The sequence below is a fragment of the Myodes glareolus genome, chromosome 22 (assembly GCF_982192425.1).
Source record: "Myodes glareolus chromosome 22, mMyoGla1.1, whole genome shotgun sequence".
In the NCBI taxonomy this organism is placed as follows: domain Eukaryota; kingdom Metazoa; phylum Chordata; class Mammalia; order Rodentia; family Cricetidae; genus Myodes; species Myodes glareolus.
This window is the reverse complement of record NC_142047.1, coordinates 45,630,447-45,640,623: the sequence shown is the minus strand read 5'-3', so window position 1 is coordinate 45,640,623 and position 10,177 is coordinate 45,630,447. Positions and strand designations below refer to the sequence as shown.

General features: G+C 44.3%; 1 long non-coding RNA gene across 1 annotated transcript; it reads left to right on the top strand.

Moving 5' to 3' along the window:
* Positions 1 to 369: 369 nt before the first annotated feature.
* Positions 370 to 8,711, top strand: LOC146890168 (uncharacterized). Its single transcript, XR_014998940.2, has 2 exons — positions 370 to 503; positions 7,816 to 8,711. It is a non-coding gene; the product is annotated as an uncharacterized LOC146890168 (long non-coding RNA).
* The last annotated feature ends 1,466 nt before the right edge of the window (positions 8,712 to 10,177 follow it).

Genomic DNA, 10,177 nt, shown 5'->3' with positions numbered 1-10,177 from the left:
CATGTGACAAGAATTGGTAGAAGGTCCTTGATTCCAGGAGGCATCTTAGCTCCCCAAAGGGAAGACTTGAGTGAGTGGCCAAAGGGTTTGTTTGGGCCTTCAAGGGCCCCTACCCCCACCCCTGCCTAATAAGGGAAGCCTGGCATGGACCAGTCTGGTCACTGGACGGACAAGTTCCAGGACATCCGTTTGTTCTTTTATGAAACAACGGATTTGCCAAGCTGCTATTTGCATGTCACAGAACTCAATGTTTTTTTAAAAGTAAATTTTTAAAAGGAACATTTTGGTTATTCTTTGACAACTTTATTGACGCATCCAGTGTACCTTGCTCATATGCCCACCCCACTCCTCGTTCCCACTGTCTTTAGACATCCTTTGTCCCCTTCCCATCGTAATGTCCTCTCGTTTCTCTCTTTAACACATTGAGTCAAACTAACACTGCCCGTTGGAATGTTGGAATGGTCACTGAAGTTGCTGGCTTGGACTCTGCAGATCTTTTGAAGGTAGTCACAGCTGCAGTAAAGGCAGCCTTAACAACATTCTTCCCCACCCTCTGGTCTTTATCATTCTTTCTGCTCCATCTTCTCCCTTCTGTGTGGGAATGCCCCTATCATTCCTGGGCCTTAGGTGAATGCTGACATAGAGGTCCTATTTGGGGCTGAGACTCATCAGTCAAAAGAATAGAATAGACACCCACCCAACACACACACACACACACACACACACACACACACACACACACACACACAGGAGTTTAGTGTTGTGTCAACATTGAATGGAATCTACAGTGATTTCCAATATTCCTTCTGGCTCAAGTCTCACAAAGCCGTCCCGGTTTTCAATGTCCTGTACCAGACTGGTATATTTGGTAAAAACGAGAAACCTCTCATGCTACCATCTCTCACAGCCTGCTGCTTGTGTTAGGGACTGACTGCCCTTGATGCTGCATGACTAGCCATCCTTGTGCTCAGGTGGATGCCTTCTGTGCTAAAGTTCTTCATCTGCAACGTGATTCAGCGGGGTTTGCTCTTCAGCACGTTCACTATTGTGCATCCACCCCGCCATCGAAGGGTTTCTCTCACTCCTAGAGACATGCGTTATCGCTCTAGCTTAGTGACTCCACACTGTCTCCTGCATTTGCTGTCTCTTTTGATTGGCTGTGCCGGATGTTTTAGATAAATGGAATCTCACAACCTATGGCTTTTGTAGCTGGCTTCTTACACTGTGCACAATTTGGCACAAAATTAGCCAAATTGTAGAGTGGACCGCTTTTCCCTTGTGAAATAAAATGGTACTGTGTGGGCAGACCAGGTTTTGTTTATACATTTGTTAGTGGAACTCACGTGTATGGTTTTAGTTTTACTGTGGTTTGCTAAGTATGAGTAAGGCTACTATGAACATTCATGTGAAAGTTTTTGTGGAGAGAGTGTCTCAGTTCTCTAGGGCATTTATCTAGGAGTAGAATTCCTGGGTTACATAGTGACTCTATATTTAATATTTTATGAACATCCCAGTCTGTTTCCCATAGAGGCTACAATACTTTGTAATTCCATCAACATTATGAGGTTTCTGATATCTTCCCAGCTTTACCAAGACTTGTTACAGTTGGTCTTTTTGATCATCCGCCCATCCATGCATGCATGCATCCATTCATTCATCTATCCTTGCAATCATTAACTTGCTCATTCATTCATTCACATATCATACCCAACAATTAGTTATTAAGTGCCTAAGTAGTCTAGGGACTGGAGCATATAATAAGCAAGATCATCCTCGTAGACAGTGTTGTGATGGAGTCATGTAACAGTCAAATGATACTGGGAATGAAGAGGAACACACACATGTGAGCAGAAGCTCAAGGGGATGGGAATGATGACCCTAAGAGACTTAATCAAGAAATATTAGGCCCTATGGAGTTCAGAAAGTCCTCTGAAGAGATGATTGGGGGGGGTGCTACCACTGAACTGAAAGAGAAGGCCGCAGATATTTGTGAGCAACATTAGGAATGCGTTTTGTGGTTTGAATATGAAATGCCCGCCACAGTCACATGTTAAATCTTTGTTCCCCTGTGTGCTGATGCTAATTTGTCAAGCTCTGGAAACTTTAGGAGATGGGGCTTGGTTGCTGGGGGGGCGGGGGAGTCCCTGGAGAGGGCTGCTGCCTGGAATGTCTTGTCGCGGGTCTCTTCCTGTATCCTCCCTCACTGCTTCCTTCTTTTATGAGATGATCAAGTCTCTTCTCCCACAGGCTCCACCACCATGATGCTCTATCCAGGCACAGATGTCTAAAACCACTGAGACAGCAGAAACCCTTCCTCTTTCAGCTGCTTCTGTGAGCCAGTGCTTTTCCTCCTTTTTAAAAAACAAAGCAAAACTTGGAGTTAGCTATGTCCATGTCACGGTGTCTATAGGAACTCAGAGAAATCAATTGTTATATGTGGGTTGGATCCCGAGATTGGTCATTCTCTGGTTTCTAGTTAGATTCCTGTTCTACCTTCCACTGCCTGAAGAGAAGGGTCTGTAGATTGTTGATGCTGCTGGGGATAAGGCCGAAGGTAATGGAGGTTGTGAAAATGACATTGAAGATGTATCCCATACCAGGTGACACTTATGGGCTGACAAATTACAGTATCATACCCCAGAAGGCAGTCAGCATGGTATTAGAAAGGAAGGAAAACAGAGAAGGCAATGTGGAATAGTCACCCACTTTATGTAGGACAGAACTGAGCTTATGGTTGAAGAAATGACCCGAAGATCAGGATCCCTAAGTTCATGCTCAACGCGCCTGAGAGAGGTACTCTGTTTCAGAAATACTTTTTTAATGCATTTGAATTCTTTTTTTTAACTTAGAAGCACCTTTATTTCTTGAATATGGAATGCAATTCCTTTTATTTCAAATGACTTCTCTAGTATTAAACTAAATGGTTTAACTTAATCACACAAAACAGCCCTACCCAGCATAAGGGCTCCCAAACCTTTGTATAAATTAGTTTCTAGCCTAGGCAATAAATGAATACCTGGAGCTAAGTCAAGAAAGGAAACCACTTTAATTAGGTTTGAGAGTTTCTCCAATCAGCTCCAGGAGCCCTGCCACTGAATTTACTATGCGCCTTCCTAACTGTAACTCTTCATGTTCGGGTGAAATGAAAAGTCCCAGAGAAATAAAGAGGGTCTCTTAACATCTCAGTATTTATCTCCCTGAATAAGAGCCCCTAGGAGATATGGAAGATACTTGGCAGGGAATCCAGACTCCCCTTACCCAAACCTGCCTGCCTTTGTCACTGTTCTCACTTAATTGGGGAGGTTCCATAAGGGATTGATCCAATCGAATTTTCCTTGGTATATTTCAGAATAACCCTAGCAATCAGATACAGGACCCCAAGACTCACTTCCACACTTACCATAAGTGATGGTTATGTGGATCCTGCCCCTGGGCAGGAACCAGTACTGATGTGCAGAGGGGTACAGAGACTGGGCCAAACATTGCTATTAACGAGCTTAAAACTCAGGTCAACTGCAGCAGGTGGAGTCTCAAGAAAACACTCAAATGAAAATGTCAATAATAAAGATTTCCATTAGGAATTGGGGAGAGGGCTCAGTCAGTAAAGATTAAGTATGAAGACTAAATCTCAAAACTTACATGAAGGAAGTTGGTTCGGATAGCACACACTTGCAATTCCCATGCTAGGTAGACCAAAAAAAAAAAAAAATCAAAAACAAAACAAAAACAAAAAAACCAAAAAACTACAACCCAAACCAACCAACCAACCAACCAACCAAACAACCAACCAACCAACCAATCAAACAACCAGCCAAACAACCAACCAACCAAACAAACAAATAGAAGACAGAGCACTGTGTTGGAGGAGAAACATGATTGATTAATCATGGCTTTCTTCTGGCTTCCTGGTACATACATATCTAATTATCTATGACCTCCTACATGCACACACATGTGTATGTATACATACAAAATTATGACTAGTCATTTTGCTTTTTGACAAATCAATTCATTGCCAGTTCTTTTGAAACTGGATTCCCTAATTGTGGGTTTCCACTGAACTTATCTTCCTAGCTTTTCTCATATGTCATGCATGAACACAGCACACGCAAACATACACAGACCCCGTACGACACTGGAGAAGCCACAGCCATGAGTTGGAAAGGCAGGACTAATTACTTCTTAACAACTTGACTTTGGACCTGGCCTCTCTGACCATGGATCTCCAAACAAGGAGAATGAACACGCCCCCAAAGAAGGCAGTTTGGGGAAGATAAGGAGATTAAGTGCCTTGTAGATTCAATGTTGCCATCCACTTCACTTACTTCTTTGCAACTCCAAGGGAGTGGGATTAGGTCTGACAGCAGAAGTCTGGGAAGACTTCCGTGCGAGTTAATTAGGGAGATTGTCCCCTGTGCAGAAGTCTCCGTGGCGCTTGCCCAAGAGCACTTATCCAGGATTTCTTTCTCCTTGCCTCAACGGTAGAACAACTACAAAGAAGGCATGGCACTGGGTTAGCAGTCATAGTGTCTTCGTGACATTCTCCACATCGCTCCAAATACTTTGGGGATATTCTTTAATCTGCCCCTCATATCTACACGATTGGTAACACATTCCTTAATTCTCACTTCTCCTGGTTGATTGGTTAGCGCCTGGGTACAGACTGCTCCCATTTGATTAAGTCAGCCATGTTAACAACGACAGTTCCCTGGGATTCTAGCTTCTTCCACTTCCTCCCATTTCTTTGTGATGGACTATTGATGTGAATTACCAATAGATGTGGCAAATTTTTTCCCTCCTTGATGCTTATCAGGACTTTAAACTAACCTAGGAAACCAGAAGAACAGGTGTAAGCAGAAACTGCTCTGTCATTCCTGACCACCCAGACCCGAATAATCACACCGAAGCTATATTAATTACAACACTGTTTGGCCCGTTAGTTCAAGATTCTTATTAACTAACTCTTATATCTTAAATTAACCCGTTTCTAGTAATCTGTGTATGCCACGAGGCTGTGGCCTGCCAGTAAGTTTCCAGCATCTGTCTCCTTTGGCAGCTACATGGCATCTCCTTGACTCTACCTTCTATCTATCTATCTATCTATCTATCTATCTATCTATCTATCTATCTATCTATCTATCTATCTCTGTTCTGATTTTCCACCTGGCTTTACTCTGCTAAGCCTTTGGCCCAAATAGCTTTATTCATCAACCAATAAAAGCAACATATATACAGAAGGACATCCCACATCAAACAGGTTGAAGAATTTCTTCCTAAGATGTCAGTTCTCCAACCCCAGGACATGTGATTGATTATGCCATGTGCCTGACGTGACAAAAGGGACTTGACAACATGACAGAGCCATGGTCATTGAGCTGAGGACCAAGTCCTAGATGTGTGACAGGGCCCCGTGGACTCATGGCATCCTCCTAAGGGTCAGAGAAGGAGATGGAAGTACAAAACAGAAGTTGGAAGAGTGCTTTTTGAAAATGGAAGCAAGTTAGAGCGAAGACATAAGGCGCTTTTAGGAGCCGGGAAAAAGGAAGGAAATAGATTCGTCCCTGGAACCTCTACCAGGTCCCACCGAAGTTTGCTCAGTAAGAACCAATTTGAACTCTTAGCCTCAAGGAGCTAAAATGTACTGGGCTTTAAATGACTGCTCCTATGTGGGGTGAAACCACCAAATTTACTGTCGCTTGTCACAGAAACAGAAAAGCAGCAGAAGAGAGTCAGGTCATGTGACTCTTCACGGCTAACAAACGGACCAAGGCATCATTGTGAAAATTCCAATCAGCAAAGAGTGATGGCTCTTCTGTCGGTCTGAGAGGAATTGTTCCTTCTCATTCACTGTAAAGCCAGCCTGCACGACCAAGGCCACTCCCTAGGAAGGGAGGCCGTGAGACGCCGAATGTAGTCTTTCTGGCAATGTGTACTCCATTCTGCACAGGGCTGACCCATACTCAAGGGCATTGGCAGAGTTGTGCTGGCACGTGGGTCTCATTTTCCATAGAGTTGGTCTGTTGATCTGTATTATTAGGTCTATGTAACTGTGAGAAGTCCTCGACAGAGGCCAAGGTAAAGAAAGACAGGATTATTTCAACTCACCTCTAGAAGGCACAATCTGTTATGAAAATAAAGTCATGTTAGCTGACTAGATGCATTACATCCATTGTCAGGAAGAAGAGAGGTGAATGCTGGTTCTCAGCTCCCTTTCTCCTTTTCATTCAGTCCAGAACCCCCTGCCTATGGTAGGGTGCCACCCACAGTTAGGGTGGGTCTTCCTACCTCAATGAACCCATTCATACGCAGAGGTTTGTTTACTAAGTAGTTCTAAATACTGACAAATTGTCAGTCAGCATTAACCATCACAATGTCTACGTGTTACGTGACCACAGATTTAGTCTGCGAATTGAGATGAAACTATTGGGGAAAGGAAGGATCAGTGCTGAACATACATGTAGGCCTGCTTTCTGATCATTGGTGTGACAATGATTCATATAGCCTATTAGGAACGCTAAGTAATCTGGAGATGCTTAAAGTACAAGGAGAATGTGCATAGGTTATATGAAAATTTCACACTGTTTTACATAAAGTCTTTGAATATCCATATAAAGTCCTGGAGATACCGGTGACACCTCAGCACATTTTCCTGAAAGCAAGCAAAGATACCCAGATTCATCAAAAGATGGTGCTACCCAGACTGCCTTGCTGCCCCCTCCACATGACTTGGTTCTAAAAGCACCCAAGCATGGTGCTCATCCATCACTTGTGAGTAGGTTTCCCACACTCACCATCCTTTGGACATGATTAATTGGTGCATGGTGGAGCCAGATGTGAAATAATCTCTAACGAGGTGGTTAATGTTTGCTGAATGTCCCAAGACTGCACTTTGATTCTTTGGCATTGCCGCCCATTGGTGATGGAGAGTCCCAATACAGACGCCTCCTTTGGTATAAACAAGAACAGGGTGACTCATGGGTCACAGTGTACCCTAAAGGGTACCAGGTCCTCTGCAGAGCTGAGATGAGCGTTCCGCCCCAGTAGAAGTTGTCAGCTCGGGGAAGGAAGGAAATCTGAACTTGGTGGATACGTGAAGCTGTGTTTAGGAGGTGGGAGGGAAGCGAGCCACAGGGGACAGCTGGCCACCTGGTGGATGTAAAAACTGTCACTTCGAGCTTTCACAATGACATGAGAGGTGCTATGGGTTATCTTTCCAAAATATAGAAACTGAGGCAAAAATAGAGTGTTCAGTAAGACTGGAAGTCATGTTGGGAAGCATCAGGGTGTAGTCTGGGGGGGGGTATCAAGTTCTAATTTAAACCTTTCAAAAAAAATACTGTAGCATGTTTAATAGGAGTCCTCAAGTTTCATTGTCCAAAAATAGTATGTCATTAATTTCACAACCAAATGTTCCGAATGAAGGCTGTCAAAATTTATTTGTGTATCCTTGGGTAAGAGGCAGAGGCTTGATGGAAACCACAGCCACTTAAAATTAGAAAATCTTAATTTAATATGAGTTCCTTTTAAAAAGACTGCAGCTGGATGGTTCAGCAGTTAAAAGCATTTCCCGAGAACCTGAGTTTGGTTCCTAGCACCCACGCCTAGTGGCTTGCAGCCTCCTTCAACTCTAGCTCCAGGCAATAAAACACCGTTTTTTTTGGCTTCTCTGGGCTCCCGTATGCACATGCATACACACAGAGAGACACACACAAACACACACACTCACACAAATAAAAATAAAATAAATCTCTAGACATTTTTAATTTCTTGAGAATTAATTTATTATATTTTACGCATATGATCTTTGGCTTTCAGGTATGGATGCACGTGGTGTAATTTCTTGATGCCTGTAGAGACCAGAAGACGGGATCAGATCTCTTGAACTTGGCGTTGCAGGCAACTGAAAGATACCACATGAGTGCTGGGAACCCAACCAGCCCCTCCTGCAAGGGCATTGAGAACTCCCAACCGCTGAGTTGTATCTTCAGTCCCATAGAAAACTTTAGGTATGGACAGGATATTGATATGTTTTAACCTTGGGGACAATAAGGTCCTCCATTTAGACTTATCAGTTGTGATTAGCAGCATACTGCAGAGAAATTATCTGAGTATTAAAGACTGGCAAACACAACTTAGAAGACCCCACCGCAACCTTGTCCAAGAGAAGAACCCCTCTGAGAGTTCCAGAGGTCTTGCTCATCTTTCTTGTGGTCTCATGAAGTGTGCAAAAGCACTTAGAGAAAAGAACTGGCTGGAACCGCCAATAAGAACTTGTCAGTTGGTTTGGTGTCCACTGTGATGAGCACACATCCTTGAAGTGACCCTGATGAGAAGTCAAAATTAGAGAAGAGGATTTGAGCTGCATATGGAGCCCAATCTTTCCCTAACACAGTAGAAGAGAGGCAGGCCCTCCCAGCATGTAGACCACACATGACCGACTCTTCCACTCCATGCATTTATCATTGAATGTGAGAAAGATGATAGTCTTCTTTTAAGCTATTTAAGGTTCTAACTTCCATTGACATTTTAGGGGTCTCAGGGCAGAGCAGAGTCATTGATTTAGTTGAGGGTTTTGGAAAGATTACAGCAGCACCCTTGTCCTCTCTCTGGAGATTGCTGAGCTGATTTGGATAAAATAAGAAATGTCTTGACCCCCTCAGCCTTGAGCAAAATCAGGACAAAATTAAATTTGTGAACTTTAAAGGATTTCAGCCAAGGTCTCCTGTTGGTCTTACTTTGCCTCTGCCTTCTGCCCCCAATAGTCACTCACGGCCAGGTACAGGGACAGCCTGCTGGGAGCCAGCTCCTCCTGGGGGTATTTCTGGAAGGCCCTTGGGTCTCCTGAGATTTGTACCTCTGGGGATTTCTCACTGGAATCTGCAGTCCTGAGAGAGGAGAGGGACATTTGTAGGTCTTGGTGTCGAGTGGCTGGTTTTCTGCTGATCCAACGGGACCAAGTCACCCACTCAGCAGAGGGTCACAGCTTCTCTCCATTGTCACTGCTGCACGGTCAATTTTTCTCACAGCGTCCTCTGGCATCCAAAGCTACCTGGTGGGCACTCTTGAGTCACAGTGACTTTCATTTGCCATGCCTGGCCAGGAACACCTTTACCAACCCTGACTATGGCTAGGCCACCTGTCACACAGACCTACACACAGTTCCAGAGTGACTAAGGGGTCATACTGAATGTTTCACAGCTGGGCTACCAGGTGATCCTCACAAGGGCCCTCTGCACCATGGTTCACACTTTACAGCTGAGAGTATCCAGGCTCAGAGAGGTTAGGAAGATTACCAGTAAGTGCGGAGCAAGTATGTGGCAAAACCGAGACTCAAACCTACCGTGGATGTTAAGTCCAGGTCACCCAGCAGCAGCGGATGGGATGCTGCTCCGGGGAAAGGATAACTGCCTGCTAAGCAGATCACATGGTCTGCATCTCCTTGCTACTCTGGACTCAACTACTTTCAAAGAAACTTGTTGAGTGATTTGTTGACCTTACAGACAGACAGAAAGACAGACAGACAGACAGACAGACAGACAAGCCGAAGCTGTAGACACAGACAAAACATCCAGAGTCCTGGTTTCTTTAGGGTCAACAGCAGGTGGGATGTTTGATTCAGGCCACTTTCTCTGCCTACCCATAATTTTGTGTAAGTGGGACTTCCTCTCGTTTCTTCATGAAGAGTCACGCTGAACAACAGTCTACCTATAAACACAGGGAAGTTGTCGAAGCAATCTTATTCTTACTGTGTATATACACGTGCCACAGATTCAGCTTTGGGAAACTTTTGGGTTTTTTAGCACTAACTAGCAATTTTAATTTCTCTGCCCAGGAGCAACATTGTCCCGGAAGCCTCAGTATTCTCTCCGCACAGAGGTAGGGGTTGACCACCTGCGTTTGGTAGTGCACAGGTCGTGGAGTTGGGATTTCCTAAAGGGAATTTGAGTGACAGTTTCTCTCTTCAAGCTGTTTATTGATCACCTTCGGTGATCACACTGCTAGAGGTGCAAGTAGGCTTCCAAAGCACAGATGTTTCTGTTGCCCGTGAGGGCAGCTTGCTGGCTGGGACCTGGAGAGAAGAAAGAGAGGAAGGCCAGGGCAGAGTCTGGCTCAGTAAGAGACTGACTAGTCCCAGGAAGTTCAGCTGAATTAACCAGAGAGCTCCATCCAAATTTGG